Source organism: Pogona vitticeps, chromosome 1 (genome assembly GCF_051106095.1).
Source record: "Pogona vitticeps strain Pit_001003342236 chromosome 1, PviZW2.1, whole genome shotgun sequence".
In the NCBI taxonomy this organism is placed as follows: Eukaryota; Metazoa; Chordata; class Lepidosauria; order Squamata; family Agamidae; genus Pogona; species Pogona vitticeps.
Genome location: NC_135783.1, coordinates 108,025,804 through 108,049,466, shown reverse-complemented (window position 1 = coordinate 108,049,466; position 23,663 = coordinate 108,025,804).

Here is a 23,663-nt window from a genome sequence, read left to right as displayed (position 1 = left end):
AAGAGTAATGTAATGTAGGTAATGTAAATAATGTGATGTAAATAATGTAAGAGGTTAATGTTTATATTCTCCCATAAACCTTTGTTTGTTTATGAGGGCAAACCGTTAAGTTTTCCCTCCTAAAACAAACTTCTTAAGGGGGGAGGAAAGTGCCATCTGCCCAGGTCATGAATATTCATATGCCATCTGCATAGACCAATGGGAGTGCTGGAGGGGCGGAGTCACAAGATATAAGAGACTCAGCAGGAGGAGGGGGAGTTAGAGTCAGGAGATAGAGAGTTGAGAGAGTTTTGGAATTTGGCCAGGAAAGTCGTGGTTGAGAGTGGGTGGAGGAGAATGTTAAGAGTTAACAACATTGTTGTTGCATTTTAAGGAGATTTTCCTCCTTTTAAAAGAAAAACTGTGTCTACTCCTCAACCTCTGCCTTCTAGTCTTAACCAAGGATATCTATTAAAAATTTCACAATAATTTGTTGTTATTCTTTATACTTAATTAAGGTTTTTGTCCTAGGCGCATCTTTCTAGAGGGGAGACCCAGTAAACACGAACTTTCTGGGTAATAAATCCTGCATACACAATTTGATTACATGTACATTATGTAATTATTTGGCAGTTTCCTATAAGAGACTTTGTGGGGCAGGATGGGGGTGTATGGGGGCAGAGCAACAGATCACTCAGTGTTCAGAAGTGACAACCCAAAAGGATATGAGTGGGACTGTTAGGAATATAAAAAGGCACAGAGGGCATAAGAGCCTTGGTCTTGCTTTGAAGAGGAAGAACAGAAGAACAGAAGAAGAAAAATGTCCCAAACAGCCCAGGACCTCAAAACTGACCAGGCATTTCTTTGACCAGCATGAGGGCAAAGATACATTCTCTCAAAGTCAACAACCCTGTTTTCAGTTCACCAAAGAGCAGGTAGTTTGTAAAGCTGGAGGATGTGACTCACCGTTTCTAAGACCCTGAAATATTTTGGATTGTCACAGACACAACCCTCTTCCACACTGCCCTGCATTGTTTAGCCCCACTTTTTAAGCACTTGCTGGTAGAAGTTAATCGTTGTTTGGAAGACCCGCATCAAATGACTACCAAGTAGTAAAACCGACCACTTCTCACCAGTTTGCAAAATATTGCACATGTTTGATGAGAAGATAATAGCAGAGGACCGTATTTCTTCTGGACAATCCTTGTGGACAATCCTCTCTTTGTGCAGACCAGCTCCAATTTAAAAAATAAGAACCACAAGGAAGGAAACTGGAGATTACCCATCCACAGTTACCGACACCTGAACGGCACAAGTCAGCAGGGGAACAGGTCACTTGGTCGCAGTCTTGCTGATCTGGATGAGATATCTTGCAATTCTGCTAAAATATAAAATGTCATTTCTAATTTTGTTTCTGTAAAGATGAATCAGCATGTGGGACTTTATGCATATTGGTATCCTCTTTTTGAGATGTGTGATTTCTTTTGGCGGGGGCGGGGAGATGTAAATGAGTACTCAAGAAAGTGGAGGTAGTGCCTCCCACACAAGTGCTTTTCTGTGCAGCTGAGTTGACCTGAGGCAGTTTGAAAGTTGTGGGTACCATGCCTCGGAACTTGGAGGATGGCAATCGTTTGTTATATTCCCTCAGGTGGCAAGATGTCTCAGACCTGCTATTTATTCTTCTTCTTCACAATGCTTCTTGGTAAATGACATTTTTGTGGGTGCCCCCAGTTTCAATTTTCCTCTCACAGGTGCATTGTCCTTTTACATAATCATTCTGCTAGAAAGCTGTTTGTGTATATCCAAAATCCAGTGGCTCAACACAAAAAGAAAACTGTCTCAATGGGCAATCTGAATCCAACTGACAGTCCCAACAAGAGCAAACCTGTGGAATAAGTGAGATATAAATGTTAACCCACGCATCAGCAGTTGATTCAAAGGGTCTACTCTAGTCAGGGTTGCCAATTAAATTCAGACCGTTGCTTTATACACCAGCCCTCTGTAAATTGAAGGGCAAAAGATGGAGCACCCATTATTCAAAGTACAACCATTTATAATACTAAAATCAGATTTTTGAAAGAGAAGACACGTGCTGAAAAACACTGGCACCACCCAAAATAGATATTTTTGTTTTGAAAAATCAACCTTCACAGATATTTACTGCAGCACTATTCACACTGTTTTCAACAATGATGGATAATGTGGAAAAAGTCTTTTGGAGACACATTTCAACATTTCTACAAGAGTGGCATAAAAATACTCTTCTCAGGTCATTAAGAATTAGCATATTTAATCTATCTCCGGCCATCATAATTTATGCATTTGTAACCACTCAAAAGGAATTATTGAATTTAAGGTGCAGCTGTTCATTGGAACAGTACACTGTTGCATATCTGGATGGCAGGTGCTTGCAGGGGGAATTCCTTCTATTTGAATAATCAGAAGGGAAGGTTCCACAGTGTTACAGGAATGTGAAGCTGCAGGCAAGAAACATACAGTAAAGTCAAGCAGAGATACAAGAAGGCAACTCTCTGATTCAAACCAATTCCCTATCTGAGAGCAGCTTCTGGCACAACGGAGATTGGGGATGTGCTGGGGATCAGGAAGTGCAGGACCCATGTGCTCCCTGTAGCCACACATTTCCATCATGTGTCATGCATCAAATAGAATGTTCACATCTCTCTTCCTACCTCCCAGGCGATGTGCAAGTTTCAGATACAAATGTTCTATTCCTGGTTTCGCAGGGAAATACACAGGCAAGTGATCCAAGCCAAGAGTGCTTCCTTCTTTCATCTTCATTTCCATCATGTCTAAGCTTTCCAGTAGATATGGAGTGGGTATTATAGTGTGTAATGTTTATATTGAGCCCAGAAACTATAAAGATGTTTTGAAGCTTCCTGATTATGAGAAGAATAAGTGGTTAGAGGCCATGGAGGAGGAGATGAATTCCATGAAGGAACATCACGTGTTCACTGAAACCAAACTACCAGCATCATTCACAACAGTGAAAGGCCAGTGCTTCATATCAGACTGGACAACAGCATCATCAAATCTGCGACCAATCAGCCGCTTTGCATCAAAGACCGTGTTTGTGGGGTTCATGGCCACTTGGTTCTTCGCAGCATCTCCAATACGCTACCTTGATATTTATAGACAGGGAGATGTTTGCTGCTTTGATCCAAGTGTAATGCTGATGCCTATCAGTGTACAACACTCCTTAGGGACCACAAGCGCTACATTCTGGCCCTAAAAGAATAAATTCAACAACTAGTTCCAATTTGGGGGCTGCATTTTAATACGAGATTACCCAATTTCTACTTTCCAGCACTCAGTGCAGAACTGAATACAATTTGTGGTCAGAAATTGGTCCCTTTCCAAGTTCACAAAACATTTCTCAATTAAAAGAAAGTGCTTTCAAGAACATGTACACATTTTAAAAAAATAAATTGCCAGGATAGATTAGGATGGACATTAAATAACCCATGTCTTTCAACATTCCCTGGAGCAGAGAAGACACTACTCATTTCAGCATCTTATTCCAAAAGTGGCAAATTAGATATGGGTGGTAATGCTCTGAAATTATTAGATTTAAATTTGTCTTCTTCAAGATCTTGCCAGTTTTTTTCCTTTAAACAGCGATGGCTAAATTAAGTCTGGGACTTTGGGATGCTTTTCTACTCCACCTCCCAGAATTCTACAAGAATCGCACAAGCAGAATTCTAGGAGGTGCAGTCAGAAGCAGAAGACTACAGACCAGTTTACCTTCATCACAGCCTTCTTTGGCCTGTTTCTACTTTCAAAAAGCAGAGATACTCCCCCAGTAGTTCCTGGGAGTTCTTAGATTCTGTGGGAGATGTAGTTTTACTGTTCATTAGGATCTATAAGGTATCTCCCAAAGAACTAGACCTCCAATAGAGAATAATTCTGGATATTGGATCCCACTCCTAGATTCAATTGTTCTTCAAAGAGGCGTTCACCAACATGAGGTCCAGATGCTTAATTCATCCCTGGTCACAAGCTAGGATGGAGAAGAGTCCAAAACCCACAAAATAGGAAGTATCAACCATTGGCAGAGAACCTCACAGTTTGCAGAACTATGAAAATGTTTGGAAACTGTTGGGGGGGGGGGATTCTGGAAACAGCTGAGTGAGTGATGGATGTTTTCAGTGGCTGTAAAATGCTGACTGATAGTGTAGAGCCAGGCTTTTCCATCAAAGAAGAACCAAACATCAATCTGATGCTTCAGAAATAAACTTCAATTCTTATGCATTAAAATGTTGTTCTGTTCTGTTAGGTTGGAATTACTTAGGAGAATCTCATAGGGTTTTCAAAGTAAGTGAGAGATTTAAGAGTGGTTTGGATAGATCAGTGGTTTAGGTATTTGGCTGTGGAGCCAGAGATTGGGAGTTTGATTCCCCAACTGTACCTTCAGGGAGAAGAGGCAGCCTGTGTGGCCTGGGGCAAGCTGCATAGTCCTAGGGTGTCCCCAGAAGAAAGGAACATTAAACCACTTCTGAATATTTTCTACCTAGAAAACCTTGGAAAGTGTCACAATGAGTCAGAGTTGGCTTGGTGGTACATATTATTATTATTATTATTATTATTATTATTATTATTATTATTATTATTATTATTATTATTATTATTATTATTATTATTATTATTATTATTATTATTATTATTAGTAGTAGTAGTAGTAGTAGTAGTAGTAGTAGTAGTAGTAGTAGTAGTGGTAGTGGTAGTGGTAGTAGTAGTAGTAGTAGTAGTAGTAGTAGTAGTAGTAGTAGTAGTAGTAGTAGTAGTAGTAGTAGTAGTAGTAGTAGTAGTAACCAGTCTCATTGTAGCATTCTCTATTTACTAGGTCTATGGTTCGTGTTATATTATGTAACGGTTCATGTGTGTTATGTAAAATAATGCTTCATACATATTCATGTTGCTGAGAGTTAGAGCCGAGAGAGATGCTATAAGAGGGAGCCTGAGTCAGTCAGGGAGTCAGTAAGAGAAATGTAAGTCAGAGTCAGTCAGGCAGTAGAGAAAAGTCAGCAAGAGTAAGAGTCAGAGAGAGTAATAGAGTGTGTAGTTTGGGAAATTCTGAGGTGTGATTAGCTACTGAAGATATTTATGAATCAATCAATGAACCAAAGTTTTATTTAAAAGAACTTGAAGTGTGGACCTGAATCTTTCTGAAGTAATGGTGATTTAGAGATCACCTGGTGGCAGCAAGTGTAAAAGAAGAGAGTGTTTGCCTTCGGGTGCTCTGAGGCTTGAAGGTCAAGCAAAGGGACACGAGGGTGGACACCACACTCATAAATAGGTGTGGAATTATCCCAAGCTGCTAAGGAACAACAAAAAAGATTTCTCCTCTGGCTGAAAAGTGCTCAGTTGCACTGATTGCTCATGTGCCAGAATTCTGATATGCTTATTTTAAAGTTTTAAATGTTTACACCAGTCAAACCCCAGAGGTTTCAAAAGTGACAAAGGCAAGCGTGTAATGGTTGGTCACTATCCCATGAAGTGCTGGTTCAAAGGTCTTCAGTATGCCTCACTTTATGTTCAACTGTGGTCATTGTTTTTGAAAGAGACTCTCCTGTATTCTGGGAAAACATGCCTGAAATCCTTCTCCCAAAAGGTCTGTACCTAAAGGAGCCATCTCATCTCACATGCTCCTTCTACTGTCTTCAAAGCACTGAAGAAGGACCCTTATGTCTACCCCCTGCTGATGCAGTGCTGCTAGTTACAACCAGTCTGTGGCATCACACTCACATTTTGGAAGGAATCTTTGCCACAAGAGGTTCAGCTTCTTCATTATCTCCCTCCACCCCCTGCTTTGCATTTTGACATCTAATTAAAACCTAACTCATACAAACTATTCCTATGAAAGGAACTATAACAGCATATGCAGCCCCAGTGACCCATTTTATGCTGCCCACCCTTGTTTATGCTTATTATTTCTTTTGGGTTTCATTAACCTGTTTTATTATCATGTGAGTATTTCATCTTGTTTTAGTGTGAGCCACTTTGGGGATCTTTCTTGGCTGGAAAATGGGACTTATATTTCCATAATTAATAGATTTGTTGCTAAAAACTCCCCCAAGATTTCACACTGGCAGCAGCCCTGGTCCACCCATGCCTACACTGGAAACCCTCTTCCTTATACGCCACTTCGCCTACTCAAAGGCCTGTGATGCCAACATAAGGATGAGCCCTCCAGATCTATGTAGAAAAGGTGAAATGAGCCTACGTACTTTCCTGTTGCCATGCTGCAATGTATCTCTGTCAGCTAGGACCCAGATTCTCTTAACAGAATTTGTTTGTTTGCCTGCCTTAAGAGAAAGAAGTGTGACATATTTTTCATAGAAGGAGCAGGAACAAGTATTTAAAAGATTTTTAAAAAGAAGAGAAACTCATATTAGATAGTCTATTCTGCCGTTTCCAATAACAAAATAAAATATATCTAGCAAAATAACAACAGCAATAAAAAATAATAATATTGATCAAAACTTACCCAAGGTATACTTTTAATCTTTCTATGTAGTTTTTGGATGTATTTTGGTAGTTTGCAGCTTTTTCACTTGATTGGATTTCAGGCACTGTAAACACAACAGCAATTGCTTGGACAGCACTTTGTGTACCCAAAATAATAAAACTTCTGATCATTACATTCTGCTATGACATTCAAAGCTTTTTTCAATACAGCATTTAATTCATTACCTACTTTGGAAAACTCTTGTTAAATTGCTTACCAATTGTTCAACATGCACCAGTTGAAATGTTCAGAAATTAGCTGTTGAAATGATTATTCTTTTTTCACTGCAGAAAGGTGCATTATTACTGCCTTTCCTACATCCTCAGAGAAAGCATATGAGAGGCTGTTTCCTTTAGTTCCCGGTAATGTCTCTGCCTTTCTTTTATTGTACAGTACAATAGTGTGATACTTCAAAAAAGCATCTAATGGCTTATCACATTAAAATATTCACCTATTTTCATAACAAAGGGTGAATGTGTTGTTTCCTCTCCCCATATCCTCATGGAGGTGTTCTCACATATGTATTTACAAAAAATGAACAAAAGCAAACACTGCCCTCTCTTTTTCGAATTTCTTGCTTAAAATTAAATGCCACAAAGCACATATAACCCAGTGCATTAAGCAGTCCTGCATCTGCTGCAAGACTTCCTGGCTTCCTTCCATCCATCCCTCTGAACCACCCCCACCCCCACCCCCACCCCCAGAGTCCTTTGTTTGTAGCAAGTGGGGGGGGCGGGGAGGAAATACTCTTTGATTTCTGACAACAGCTTTTTCACCTGGATGCTTCCCGCTGTCTCCTGGCTGCTGCCCTTTGCTTCACTAGATAACTCTGACAGCCCCTGGGGTTACTCATCTGCTTCTCAGTCTGACTTGTTTCCCTTTAATAGCACCAGCAAAGCTTGTCCAGGGTCTGAAAGGAAAACCAAAAATTGGTTGACAGAGCCCGGTCTCTCTTTTTTTAGTCCCAAATCAGAAAGAAAGAAAGAAAAAAGCCAGTGGATCAGGAACAGTTCCGAACGGGAAATGTTTATTTATTTATTTATTTATTTATTTAATTTATATCCCGCCTATCTAGTCGTGGTGGACTACTCTAGGCGGCCAACAACAGAGATAAAATACAATAACATAAAACAGCATAATTACAACAACAATTAAAAATAGGGAAACAATAAAGGAGAGAAGAAAATCAAAAGTAATCTGGAGAGAAGGCCTGCCGAAACATCCAAGTCTTTAATAGGTTCTTAAAGGTGCCCAGCGAGGGAGCTCCGCGAATGCCAGGAGGTAAGTTATTCCAAAGGCGAGGAGCCACCGCCGAGAAGGCCCTATTTCTTGTTTTCTCTTTTCGGGCCTCCCTCGGCGTTAAGCTCCTCAGCCTCACCTCCTGGCTCGCCCGTGTGACCCGGGTAGAACTTGATGGGAGTAGGCGTTCCGCCAGGTATCGAGGCCCTAAACCGTTTAGGGCTTTATACGTAAGCGTTAACACTTTGAAGTCGATGCGGAACCTGATGGGCAGCCAATGCAATGCGGCCAGAGTGGGTGAAATATGTTGGAATTTTTTTGCTCCACTGAGTAATCTGGCCGCCGATGTTGTGGTTCAAAGAAGGAAGAAGCCACTCCCGACAGAAGTGGGAAATGCTTCCCTTTCAGATGACAACTCCCAAGCATTTTGCTGGAGGATTGTAGTACAAGCAAAGACCCATCCCAAGCTGAAGAAAGTATGACAGTTTGTGAACTTCAATACGGTATGAATGATCACAACAAAGTCCAGTTTTCCTGGAAATGGTTTCATCTGGCGCACCAGCTGGGAAAGGGCATAACCTGTCACCAATACCTCCTGAATCTCCAAAAGGTGCACTAAGTCCATAAGTGCCCCAAATGTTGGTGCTTGGCCATGGGTAACCCACACAGTCCCAGGGCTCCCCCAGAAGAAGAGAATGGAAAAACCACTTCTGACTATTTTCTGCCTGGAAAACCCTGAAAGGGGTCACCAAAAGTCAGAATTTTCTGACTCAACAGCACATGATGACGAAGATTGGTCCAGAACAGGGTGTGTCTCTAAACCTGCATTAGAAGTTCCTCTCACCATCTATATTTCTGTCTTCTTTGGTTTATGTTTCACTTGTCTGAGGTTAGGAACTAAAACTCACTGAAATGTTTTTTTTAAATGCCACATAATGCATGGTAACACGAAACATGGTATTAATAGTATAAAAAGAACATAAATGAGGTTCTGTGGAAACTTTATTGCTGAAACCCATCCTGATCCCCATAGAGCAGGGTCATGCCTTTCAGAAGAAAATTCCCAATGTTCCTTAATGAATCATTAACAGCAGTACTTCCATATATGACTGGGATAATGTTAATAGGCTGGACAAGAACAACGGGAAGATTTGGCTTCATTTATATCAGCCCTGTTAATTGATGGTGTGGAGATAATGTGTTAGTAGGAAATTGCATTTTTAAATTTTAGAAGCTTTTGAACAGGAAATCAAGTTGTTCTTTGGGAAATGTAGCAAACTGCCTGACCGATCACAAAGACTAATTACTGACACATGCAAATGCATTGTCTAAATTTAGATGCCTAATTACTAACGTTGCTAAATTTCAACTTTCATGATGCACTAGATGGCCACGGGTGTTAGACCATATGGTGGAACAAAGTTCTTGTCTAAACATGTTCTACTTATCTATTTTTTTAAAAAACGGTCTGAAACACTATGAAGAGCTTCCAAGTCCAATCATTTGGATAATGTGTGATTACGATTTTTCTCTCAAAGGTTTTACTGTTCCTTCCACTCAGGGCAGAAGAACAAGAGTCCATGCATTAGCCGCTACACAAAAGTGAAATCCTCATTAATCCTATAGGTTTGAATTAATCTCATACCAGTGAGGGGAAATTTTTGTTTCTTTCAGAAGACCACTCCCAGAACTTCACAGACAATAATTCTGTCACCATACCACCCTGAATATACCTGATCTCACCTGGCTTTTGAAGCTAAGCAGGGTTGAGCTCATTCATCTTTGGATGGAGAGATCAGAAATAAATACCAGGGATCTCCACACAGGGCCAGAAGAAGGATCCTGCCTGAAACTCTGAAGAGCCATTGCTGCGAGTAAGAAAGGACAATACTGGGCTATATGGTTGTAATCTATGGCTGAAATCCTGTTGCACTGCTACACAAAAGGTGTAACTTTTGGAGGTGAATTAATTGCCGCAAGTAAAGAAATCTCCATAGATATCATCTATTGCATGCTGAGTCACATAACTCAGTACAGTATACAACATAACAATGTAGACAGAGATTTCTTGAGGCAATCTGCCTCCAAAAATTATGCCTTTTACGTAGCTACACAACAGGACTTCAGCCACCATAAAGCAGCTTCCTGTGATCCTAAGTCCTGCCTGATATAGGCATAGGCCTACCTACCTTTTTCAAAAAAGAAAGGCTCACATTTTCAAAGGAGGAGGGGTTACAGTTATGGGGGAGAAGCCAGCACAAAAGTCTTTCCTTCTTTGCTCTCACTGCACTTCTTTAATGCACGGAAAGTACTTTCGAGAGGTTTTCTGAGAATCCAGCTCTAAAGTAGAGTGCCATCAAGTTCCAGTTATGGCAAAAACAAGCAGTTTTATCTGCAAAAAAGCGAAGGGGGGAGGAGGAGGAGCAGAAAATTTGCCACACTGTCAAATTTGGAATTCAGGCAGTTTGGAGTCAACTATCCACCACCATGCTGAATTCTTCCACTGGCCCTTCATCTGTGGGTGATATATTAATTAGAGATGGTGCAAGCATTTGAATTAGGGTCTATCCTTAAAAATAAGTGCACACACAAGTACACACACACACACACACACACACACACACACACACACACACACACACACACACACACACACACACACACACACACACACACACACACACACACACCTAAAAGGGTTGCAAGGTAATATAAAGAGAGCTGGGCTTGCCTATAAAATTCCTGTTCTTCAGAATCAGTGTGGTATAGTGATGAAAGTGTTGGGCTAACTCAAGAGACCTGGGTTCAAATTCCCATTGGACCATGAAACAATTCACTGGATGATCTTGGGCCAGACACACCGTCTCAGCCTGACCTGCCTCAGAAGGCTGTTGTGAAGACAAAGTGGGGAGTAGGGCCACCATGTTCCCTGCCTTGGGCTCACTGGAAAAAAGATGGGCTACCAGTGTCACAAACTAATTATTTGCAGTTGTGCACAGTGTCTGGACTTGGAGCTAAAAGAAATTAGCAACTGAGAAGCACCCAGATTGCCATAAAGGACTACCCACCTGTTTATTCCTGATGTAGAAAACAGATTCTGCCGGGGATCGGGGATTCTGGAAGCAGCAGTCCATTTTCATGACATCTGAAAGAAAGATACTTTCTTCTATCACACCCACTGTCCACTTGCTGTAATTAAATAGTTTGGGCTGAGGGGGGGGGAAAGATAGAGGTGGCACCCCAGTCTTTTGATTTCCCAAAATACTTTTGAGTGTTCAGACTAGGTAAATCAAAAGGCATGGATTTTTGCAAGAGCACTGCTTGAGTCCTCAAAAAGCATGATACACACCCCCATTTTGGGATGTCTGTGTGTGTATTACAGCAGGGGAAAAAAACCTATTCTGATTCTGTCATTCTTTTCTCTCCTGCCTTGAGTGTTCTAAAGATATGTGAGACTGAAGTAGTCAGCTTCACACTGTGGAAATGGCATTTTTATTTGATGAATCTATCCTTTGTTTTAGTACCCTTGGTTTATTGGCATGTTGAATGAACTTTCTTATAGACTGTGGTTGGAAAAGACAGCTGGATGAAATTTTATTTTTCAAAAAGTCACAGGATTCAAAACCAAATGTGGACTTCCAGTCACATCTTGTTTCCTTCCTTGGACTTTTTTTTCTTGACATTTTAATGGCTTCCAGACCCACAGAAGGAGCCCACCCCATAGGGGTGGTTGGCATTTTTCAGAAATCGGGAACTGATCCGGACCATTCATCCCCAGACCAACGTCTGTGCTCCCTATTTAGAAACACAGGAACGTTGGAGACCTGTATCCTGAGAAAGTAATGATGCAACTCTCAGAACAGAATCCTGTCTGCAAGCCAGTCCAAGATGGCAGGTGAGAAGCTGTATGTTGCTCCAGCTCTACTGAACTCAAAGAGAGAGACGGGACACTATTTATTAATTTATTATTTATTTATTTAATTTATATGCTGCCCACACTACCCAAAGGTCTCTGGGCGGCTTACAGCATTTAAAATACAATAAAGATATGTAACAGTTAAAATACAATTACTATATATATAAAATTGCCATTGGACCCACAGCTAATATTATTTCAGTTAAAAGCCTTCTGGGACAGGAAGGTTTTGACCTGGAGCCGAAATGTCATCAGTGTCGGTTCCAGACGAATCTCAGTCGGGAGGGCATTCCATAGTCTGGGGGCAGCTGCCGAAAAGGCCCTTTGTCTACAAGCCGTCCCTCTTACCTTCTTGAGGGACGGCTCTTTCAAAAGGGCCCCCTGGCTAGATCTTAACTGCCGGGTAGGCTCATATGGAAGGAGGCGGTCCTTCAGGTATCCAGGGCCCAAGCCGCTTAGGGCTTTATATGTCAAAACAAGCACTTTGAATTGGGCCCGGGAAGCAACTGGTAGCCAATGTAACTTAAACAGAATCGGCTTGATATGTTCCCTGGCAGCCGCACCACTCACCAGCCTCGCAGCTCGATTCTGGACCAGTTGCAGTCACCGGACCGTCTTCAAAGGCAGCTCCACGTAAAGCACATTGCAGTAATCTATGTGGGATGTTACCAGTGCATGTGTGACTGTCATGAGACTCCACTCGTCCAGGTAGGGCCGTAGCTGGTATAGTTTCCGCAGCTGAAGGAAGGCGCCCCTGGCCACCGAGTCCACCTGGGCTTCCAGTGTTAGACTGGGGTCCAGGAGCACCCCCAAGCTGCAGACCCTGTCCCTTAGGGGGAGTGTAACCCCATTCAGGGCAGGGAGATGGCCCTCCAGCCTGTCTGGCGAAGCACCCACTAACAGCACTTCCGTCTTGTCTGGATTGAGTTTCAATTTAATGACCCTCATCCAGTCCATTATCAGGTCCAGACATGAGTTCAGCACAGAAACCGCCTCACCTGGATTGGTGGAAAACGAGAGGTAGAGCTGAGTGTCGTCAGCATATTGCTGACTCCTCAGCCCAAACCTCCTGATGACCTCTCCCAGCGGTTTCATGTAGATGTTGAACAGCATGGGGGACAGTATCGAGCCCTGAGGAACCCCATGACATGAATGCCATGGGGCAGAGCAACTGTCCCCCAGCACCACCCTCTGGACACGGTCAGCCAGGAAGGAGCGGAACCACCGTAGAACAGTGCCCCCAACTCCCAACCCGGCCAGCCTATCCAGAAGGACACCGTGGTCGATGGTGTCGAAAGCTGCTGAGAGGTCCAGGAGTATCAACAGGGTCACACTCCCCCTGTCTCTCTCCCGGCAAAGGTCATCATACAGGGTGACCAAGGCAGTCTCTGTACCAAAACCCGGCCTGAAACCCGATTGAAATGGATCCAGAAAATCCGTTTCATCCAGCAGCGCCTGGAGTTGCCCAGCCACAACCCGCTCCAACACTTTGCCCAAATAAGGGAGGTTCGTTACTGGTCAGTAGTTAGCCACCAGCCTTGGGTCCAGGTTTGGCTTTTTAAGGAGTAATCGAATTACCGCCTCTTTCAAGGTGGTAGGGACCACTCCCTCCCTCAAAGAGGCGTTCACAGCCTCCTGGACCCAGGTGCGAACCCCCCTGGCTGATCTTCTAATTAGCCAGGATAGGCAAGGGTCGAGCGGAGTTGTGGTAGAACAGACAGATCCTAGCACCCTGTCCACATCCTCATCCATTAATACCTGACCAAAGCACTGTGCGCTGGACACATCCTCTGATTCTGCAGTAACTGTGGAGTCCAACCCACTGCGAATCTGAGCGATTTTTTCCTCAAAATGGATGGCAAACTCATCACAGCGAGCTGATGAGCAGTCCAGGACCTCCACCGGATTTCCCGGTTGAAAAAGATCCTGGACCACCCGAAACAGCTCGGCTGGACGACATTCTGAGGAAGCAATATGGCTGGAGAAATATTGCCGTTTCGCCAGCCGTATTGCCACGAAATAGGCCCGATAATGGGCTCTAAGTTGTGTTCGGTCGGACTCCCAGCGGGATTTCCTCCACCTGCGCTCCAGCCGTCTCCCCTCTCGCTTCATCGCCCGCAGTTCAGAAGTATACCAAGGGGCTGTATGGGCTCGGCAAGCAGGGAGAGGGCACTTAGGCGCAATCGTGTCAACAGCCCAGGTCATCTCCTTATTCCGTAGGGTGACCTGAGCTTCGACAGGACCGCCGACCATATCAGACGAATAATCCCCCAGAGCATTCAGGAATCCATCTGGATCCATTAGTCTCCGAGGGCGGATCATCTTAATAGATCCCCCACCCTTGCAGTCAGAAGAAGAAGCTAATAGACTAAACTTGACCAGGAAGTGGTCTGACCATGACAATGGGGTCACAACCAACCCCTCCACATCCAAACCACCATCTTCCAGTCCCGTTGAGAAAACCAGGTCCAAGGTATGGCCCTTCTCATGCGTTGGGCTGATGACACTTTGAGACAGCCCCATGGTTGTCATGGTGGCCATGAAGTCCTGAGCCACCCCAGTCAAGGGAGCCTCGGCATGAATGTTGAGGTCCCCCAGCACCAACAGCCTGGGAGTCCTCAACACCAGGTCCGAGACTACCTCCGTCAGCTCAGGCAGGGAGACTGTTGGTATGCAGCAGGGTGGGTGGTACACCAACAGAATCCCTAACCTGTCTCGTGAGCCCAACACACAATACAGGCCCTCGAGACCTCCTCTCAAAGGGATAGGAAGCCTGGTCAAGGAGATAGAACTCCTATAGACTATAGCAACTCCCCCTCCCCGACCCTCCAAGCGACCTTGGTGCTGGACTGAGTACCCAGGCAGACACAGCTGGGAGAGGGGAACACCACCCTCCTCTCCCACCCAGGTCTCAGTAATGCACGCCAGGTCAGCCCCCTCATCCAGAATTACATCATGGATGAGGGCAGTTTTATTTTGTACTGACCTGGCGTTCATCAACAGCACCATGTGGCCCGAGGGTTTGCTGATATGGTCGCCTGATACCATCTGGTTGGAGGTAGGACTAGAAGAGGGGATAGATGTAAGATAGATGTAATGTTCTGGACAGCAAGAACAGGTACTGGGACTATGTTATCTGTCAGGGCGCCTTTTCCTAATCCAACCCACTAGGTCCTCCCAGATCATGATCCTTCAGGTAGCCACTCCAAAGGAGGCCAATAAATCCTCTACTAGAAGTAGAGCCTTCATTGTGGTGATTCCATTGCTATGAGACTAACGTTCAGTGGAACTGTGCCTGGCCCCTTCCTTTCCCCTCCTTTGAAAGATAATTGAAAACACTGCTTTACAGAAAGGTCTTTTTTGGCAACCCTGCATGTCCCATTCCCTGCTGCTCTATGTGCCCGTGCTGTACTTCATTTTATATTTCTGCCACTTGATGGGTTGACTGTTATTTGGCTGCTTTTATTTTCATTTATTGTTTTAGTTGATTGCAAACCACCCGGAGTAGTGCTTTTGCACTAATGGAGCAGTATACAAAATAAATAAATAAATAAATGAAGTCAGGATTCCTGGATTGGTTAGTTTTGGAGGACCTGCTAAGAGAGCAACACCCATTGAAACCTTGTACCAGCAACTGCCAAGCACAGAATAGAGGTTTAAAAGCAAAGCTGGCATCTCTTCCCGCCTCTATTCATTCATTCGTTCGTTCGTTCGTTTGTTCGTTCATTCATTCATTCATTGGTTCAACAGGCCCTGATCTAAAGCAAAAATAGGTCAGAAACAAAGAGAATGGACAGCTCATCATTAGAACTGAAGGCACTCTTGTGTTAGAGAGGCATGATTGAGGCAGCCTTTCATGTTTGAGAATTCAGACATTAAACAAATCTTGTCCTTGTGCTGAATGCTAATTACAGATGAAAGCAAACTAATTTACAAACTCTAGGAGGTGAGACAAGTTCCTGCTGTGGCAATCATACACACACAAAGCACTTAAGGATATTCCTCTTGATAGCCTATCTGTAATTTTCTTTTTCTGTCCTAATGTTTGCCTCTTCCTTTTAAATGCAGTCAAGGAAAGAAAGCTGTAAGCTGGCTAAATGGGCATTATATCTTCAGTACTGGACATCAGCACAGGCCTGCTGTTGCTTCTGCTCCTGCTGTCCTGAGGGTAGGCAGTTATGGATTAGGAGATGCTACGTGAGTCTTCGAAACTGGAGCCTTCTCAGACAGATTGTCATTTGGGTGGAGCAGCCACAGCCTAGTCCTCAGGGCATGTTGATTCTTTATGATCTAAGAGTGCATGCTGAGCACCATTATAAGATCATGCTCTTCTTTCAAATTCTCCAAAAATGAGTGGAAGTAAACAATTCAAAAAATTACACCAATGTGATGCTCATTGTTCTTGAAGACACCTGTTTTATTCCCAAAAGCTTGTATTGATTGTTTGACTTTTAGTGGTCTGAGAAAGATATCACATTCTTCTACATTTCTACTCAGTAAGATGTCTGAGTTTTATTGCTTTATCATGCCCTTTATTGGTGTTGCATCCTTCTGCTGTGTACACTTTTCAAATAATGGCTGTTTTCCCTTGTTGCATTGAGTTGTACTACTAGAATATATACAGTAGGCTATATCCAATATAACTGCCACACTCTAACATATATGGTTATATCTTAAAGGTATAATGAGGAGGGTTCTCCTCATTTTATCTAGAAAACTGTGGGACAATCTGCATAAACTGGGACCATCTTGCTAAAAATTATCATTATTATCATTATGAGACTAATTGCATTACGTGAATTAAGTGGGATATTGATTTTGGCATTTCTTGCTGTACATGTCAGTCATTCTGATAGGCATCTCTGCCATCAAGAACTAAGTTAGATGAGCTCCTGGTGGGAGTAAGTAATCATCACTGATTTCAAACCCTTTCAGGATAACTTTCATACTGTGGGGAAAAATGCAAAGAGAGGCCCAATTATCTTCATCCAAATTAAACAAAGATAACTCCAGTGCCATATGTCATTAAAACACTATTTAAATAGCAAGTCAACTTATCCCGACTTCTGAACACCTGAAGCTGTATTTCTGTATTTCTAATATACTAGCGGCCCCAATACAAAGTCAGATTCATATAATCAATCTTCTTATATTTTGCACTTGTACTGTATTGCCTTAGCTACAGTTAGCTGCTCTGATATATAGACTAGAAGAGAGAAATGTAAATATTTCTATGACTGACTGACTGACTGAATGAATGAATGAATGAATGAATGCAGGTTGTGTGTGGGTGCTCTGTACTATCATGTCAGAACCAACTTATAACAACCCTAATAGGGTTTACAAGGTAAGTGAGGTATTTAAGGAGTGGTTTTAGCCTAGTGGTTTTAACAGTTCCACTCCCCCAGTAAGTTTCCATGACCAAGTGGAGATCCAAACCCTGTTCTTCAGAGTCCTAGCTCATCACTCTATCTATTACACCACATTCAGTATTACATTTGAGTTAGCTATCAACAAGAATGCAAATTCCCCATTATCCTCCAGAGATGTATTCCTTTTATTCAATATGGCCAGAATAAGCATTGTAGTTTAAAAAGGTGTTGCTGCCCTACTGTATCTCCCTAGTCTGGACCATCTCTCAGTAAAGATTCTGGCTGTGCCATCTTGCAGAAATTTCCTTATAGAAACTGAAATCCTGTTGCGCTGCTACGAAAAAGGCATAATGTTTGGAAGTAAATTGCCTCAAGTTAGGACATCTCTGTGGACATTAACTTTTGAATATTGAGTTGAGTGTCTTGGCATGCAACAGATAATGTCTCTAGAGATTTCTTAATTTGAGGTAATCCATCTCCAAAAATTACACCTTTTGTGTAACAGTGCAACAGGATTTTGGCGATTATGTTAAATTATAAAGTAAAAGAAGTGTACAGTACAGGATCCAGACTGAGTAGGTGCTCAATGCAAAATGCAATCCTTAGATATTTATCACTGCAAACAAATGTGTCTGTACACAAGAAGTAAATGTACACCAAATGTTCTCTTGCAGACTTGATGAAGTCAGATAATGTAGAACAATTTCTCACTCTTTATATTAAAGTGTTTGAATGAGACAGGCTTCTCATTCTGCAAACATTAGGAAGCCATTACCCAAATTGGATATTACATTTCTACTGTCTCTAAAAGCCCCTCTTTTCTTCTCAACATAGAAAGGCCTCCACAGCCTTGTGTTTTCCGATGTACAAATGCATTTCCCAGTTCTAGTACAATTGCTTTAGCAGAAATTGATAACGGGCACAGTAATATGAGCAACTTTGTTTTGTTCCCAATGTTCACCTCAAAAGGAAATGTGTTCCTTCCCTATAATGCAGAGCATAACAGAAAATACTGACAACATGTTTTCTATTCTCATGCACTCTCTAAGAGAGATAATTCACTCCATAATCGTTCTTCTCAAAACACAAGACCTTTATTAACTTGTTATATTTTTCTACTGCTGATGTCTAACAAAACTTTAAAGCTGATTTTAAAAAACATTTTATTGCCACCAGACCATGGTTATATTCAGCATATTTAAGAGAACATCTCCCTCTCCACATTTTTGGGAGAAATTTTTGCTTCTGTTACATTCTCCAGCTACTGAACCATTCAGAATTTCACCAAGTGTAACCAGGTGCTTACACTTGCGGGGGACATAGTAGAATCATGTTTAACATGATTTAAATTGGTATTTTAAAAGGTGATTATATGATGCACAAGTAAGCTCAGATTTTTTTTTTTTGACAGAGAATCAGGTTTTTGGAAAGAAAGCAAGGTATCTTAGTCTTTTGCCAGAGGGTTGTTTAATTTAACACAGATGTCATATCGATTTAGTGTACATCAATTTGCAGTGTTTGAATGTCTCTGTCAGTGTAAAATGTTTCACTTCTCACGGGATGCTGCTCTGAGCTGGAAGGGAGTAGGGGGAAGGGTATCCCGTTGGAGTACCCATAGCTACCTAGCTGATGGGCAGTGAAGTCAGGCTGCTGCTGCAATCCAGCTTCACTGTGATCTAAGATGCAACGGCCAACTTCACTGCTCAGAAGCTGTGGTGCAGCACCAGGAACCAGACTAGAGGAGCGGTAGCAGTGAAACCTAGTCACTGTGGCTGATCAGGCACTGTACCGCCCAGCTAATAGGAGGTAAAGCTGGCTGCAGGATCCTAGAGTGCAAGCACATCTCCTCTCAGTTGGCTCCTAGAGCTGCACCACAGCTTCTGCCAGCAAAGCTAGATCGCAGCAAAGTTGGGTTGCTGCGGCCGCCTGGCTTTACTGCTCAAAAGCTGAGCAGCTGATAACAAAAGGAAACTCTAACAGTGATTTATAATCACTTATCAGTCGTGTGATTATAAACTGAATCAAACAACACTGAGGCACTAGTATAGCTGGGTCCTAAGACAGTAATCCTAACTGGCTAAGATGGCTAAGTATCAACTGAGTATATGTTAAACCATCAGAAGCTGTACTAATCCCCTCCTGGCCTAAGAATGGAAATCACTTAGGGCTATTGTCACCCTGACCTAGATTTGTGCTGGCCTTGAAGTACTGTCCCTGGGTTGGAAAGCATCTGTTCCTGCACACTTAAATGCAGGTGAGATTCAGCAAAAGCATGTGTATGGACCACAACACTGTTTTCAGGCCAATCACACTGGCACTCTACTCTTGCTGTCATCTAGGCAGTAAGTAAAATATTGTACTCCTTTCCCTTGCAAATGAGCCTGTGCCTCTAAAGACATATTGCCCTCCTCTCCTTTGCCTATTCTCTGAAGGGGCCACTGTGGCCATGCTGTCTGGTGGGGTGGGTCTGGGAGTTGTAGTCCAGGCTCTGATGGTTTGTTATGTATGTGACTGCTCTCATACTTTTTTTTGCTAGAGAGAGGTAATGGGATTTTCATAAGAGAATAGCTTGGCTATGTATGTTCCTCCACCTCAGGAAACAAAATGATTTGATTTTACTCCATATTCTCAAAAACCCTCTTAAATCACTGTTGCTGCTATCCAGAGAGAAGAGGTTCCTGTATCCAAAAAGGCTCTCCATATGCTCAAGAGACTCCGCATTTTCCAGGATTTTTGCTCATTTGGTGACCCTATACATCCACAGATTCTTCTTCTCTTTACATACGCTACTTTCCACCTGGCAAAAGCAACAACGCAGAGTTGCATGAGGGCCCAGTAGCTTCTTTCTGAGCAAAGTGCCAAGAATCAGGTACATACCAAGTGAACAGGACAGTTCTTCAAAGTACATGTCAATAGAGACTACTTTCTAAAAGGATGCTCTTTGTGGAAAGGAAAGTGTATATGTGTGCTCTCCAATTAAATGTATATGCAAACTGCAGAGGCAGTCCAGCAGCTGCCTAAGGACACAAGAAAGGACAGGACATAACAGATGGAGGAGCAGCAGGTTCTCCTGTAATTGCTGTGCCATGTCAGCACAAATCATAGCATGGCTGCTTGCTGGTCATATAGTCGACAACCTCCCAAGCACCTGTTCAGGCTAATTGCCCATTATTGCCTCAGAAACATTGGCAGCAGTGAGGTCCCCATCCAGATACTATTCTTCTCGGTAGTGACATTAGTGAGAGCTCTGAAAAGTACTCTGTGTTCATATCAGTCAGACCAAAAGAACAGCCAGTCATGGTAAAGAATTGTACTGTAGAGGGAAAAGACGGTGGAGATGTGACCTCTTGTTGACCTTCCTTTGCTAAGGAGGCCACTTTGCTTGTTAATAACCCATGACAGAAAAGAGCAGGCAATACCTTCCTGTTCCTGTTAAAATGAACAAACTGATTGGTGAAAGGCACTGCCCCTTCCTTGAGATGTCCAATCTGGCCATGGTGACACATGCCTTAGTTATGATTACCGCAAAACACTCTACACAGAGCTGCCTTTGAAGAGTGTTGGGAAAATTCAGCTGGTTGAAAATGCTGCTGTCAGACTGCTAAGCGGCGCTGGATATAAGGAGCATGTGTCTCCCTTATTACAGTAGCTTCACTGACTGCCAGTATGTTTCCAGGCCAATTCAGAGTGCTAGTTACTACCTTTAAAGTCCTATAAGGCTTGGGCCCAGGCTATTTGAAGGATCATACCACCCCATATGAACCTTCTCAGCTTTTAAGATCTGGAGAGGTCCTTCTCTCAGCTCCATCACCTTCCCAAGCTCATTTGGTGAGGACACAAGAGAGGGCCTTCTCCGTGGCTGCTCAGGCTCAGTGAACGCACTGCCTCACAAAGCCAGGCTGGCCCCCTCCCTCTTGCCCTTCAGCCATGAGGCAAAGACCTGCCTCTTCGATAGGCAGGCCTTTAAACAGTAGGTTGTCTCAAGAGTGCTGCCTTTTAACTTACATATTTTCAAATGCCTTTGAATTATTTTTATACTTGATTTTTTAATCATAAATGTATAATTGTTTTTTTAAATGTGATATCTATATAGTCTTTTTGAGAAGTGAGTGAAAGCACTTCAGCACGCAGAGCACCTTTCTTTCTGAGATAGCAGGTCTACCCCCTGCTCCCCTATTTGGCTCATGTTCTTTGCTTTGGCTTATAGCTGACTTGCGTAATGATCAATGAAACAGATCCTACAGACATGACATATGGTGCTTCTCCTCCAAAGGAATTTCAAATCTCAATTATACCGCTCTTCGAAGTCATCACTAAAGATAGAACCAGCAGATGAGGGTATATTGTATGTGATGATATAATATGACTTCAATGCACAGTTTAGAAAAATTGAGTATTCAACTTTTTTTTCCACCCCTGATACTGATTCCTTTCCTGGTGTTGATCTGACACAAGGCTGAAACAGATGTCAACAGTGTCAGAGAGGAATAAATAGCTTTATTTTCTGGGAGTGGGTGGGGTACCCTAACACCATGTGGACCTCAGCTTTTCTTTCTGCATTGTTTTGATTTGCATCAGTACAAGAGCTGCATTGTAGTGAGTTGGTCCATGCTGGTCCATGCTTTGGGGGGAGTGGTGGCTTATGCTGTTCCTTCTGGATGTGTTTCTCCTGTTTCTACCACATCTCCCCATGGGTCAGTACTGCTCCCAATTGTTCTGTATCCACCCTTCTACTGTTTCCCTCTTTTGTCTTCCTTTCTAATTCCTCATAAGAACTGAGAAGCAAACAGAAGCAGCCACACATCCCCCATTCCAAATAATGTCTTGTAACAGCACCAGGATAGTAAATGCTACTTCCTTTTGGTTTTGAGTGTGTTTGTTGAGTAAATTTAGTTTTGTTCTAAAGTACATAAGAGCCATTGTTTCAAACTATCACCACACGTTTTCATTTCTCATTTCTGCAATGTGAATACATGATTTGTAATTATACATTATACATGGTGGCGGGGTGTCATGATTTATCTTGTTCTCTTGTTAGACAGGGTGTTTCCCACATTTTCCCAAAACTTAGTGTCAAAAAACCCATCTTATTTGTCAATAATCTTAGGATATTGAGGTTCTGGTCTTCAAAAGATGAGAGGGACGGTTGTCAAAAATACTCCTCATGTTTCTTCCTCCAAAACAAAAGAAAATGAAATCCAGCAAGAAGAGTCTTTCTGGAGAAGTTGTTCCCCCATGTTTTTCATAGAGTTGGTGTCAAAAACAGCTAATCTCCCAAAGATATTTGGAGGCTATCAAGATTTTTGCTGTCAAGGGAGGCAATCAACGTAAGTTTGTTAAAAACAGCCCTAATTCCTCTCTCCAAAGATCAAAACAAAACAGAATCCAGCAAAGAGGATCTTTGTGACCAGAGTGTTCCCATGTTTTTCAAATAACTGGCATCCAGCACAACTGATTTTGCTTGGAGGGACCAGTGGTGTTTCGCCACCCAAGACTGAGCTGATTTTGCAATGAGTCTCTGCAGTGAGCTGAATGAAGAAACTTGAAATAAGCTTCCAAGATTCACCCAAAGAATCAGACCACCCCCTGTGCAGAATTAACACCAGATTATTATTTAGCAAAAGCAGGTGGCAATGCTCAGAAAGAAATTCACACACAAATCAATTGCTGGGGGTGGGAGCGGATAGATTTACAAAATAAAAATAAGAAGGGAATATTTTTATGCAGTGAAATAGGTGATCCGGCAGGAATGAGAAGATCTGGAGATGGTATAATAATGGAAGTGTGACTTTGGACAAATGGTGTGCAGGTGAAACACAGGGAATAAGGTGAACTGGGTGGAAATGGGGGAAGTGAAATAGGCAAAAGGGAAGGGTTGTAAAGGTTGAGAGCAAATGTTGGGAAATAATTCAAGCAACATGTACCAGTACATCCCAATACAGCCAGTCTTCATGTGTCTAGACAAAAATACTGGGAGGATCAATTCAAAATAGTTCAGATCATCAGAATCAGCAACAACAGGAATGCCCTGGAATGACCAGAAAAAACACCACTGCATGGACAGGCTCGTAATCATATTTTTTTTAAGTTATGCTCCTATTTGGACTGCACATTTTTGTTTAACAGCCTAGGTCCAGAAAAGATTACATAGTTGAGCGGAGTGGTGACAGCAGCTACAGCAGCAGGAGGAGAGAAATAATCCTTCTATGTGTTTGTATATTTCCCCTGGACTCAGAGAATTGAAGAGAGCAGATCCTGGCCATCTCTTCCACATGACTCCAGGCAAGAAGCAATCTTCCCCAAAGCATGCCTAATAAAACAAATATAAGTCTTGGGGCACTTTTTAGACTAAGTCTGTGGTCACACCACCAACATGTTCTTGAGTTACTTCTTGTCAATTTTAGTCCTCTTCTTTTGGGTTAAGATGATGCAAGTCCATTATCGATTCTTTTGTTCCCCCTCCGTCCTGTCTCTGCATCAAATCCAGCCCATTGGGAGGCTACTGCTATAGTTGTTCCGCATTTCATAACACAGTACAATTAACATCCCATTGAGTGTGTGCTCCAAAATGTATTCATTTCCTATGCATCTGGCATGTGGTCCCACCTCCCTCACTTGCTGTCATTCAACT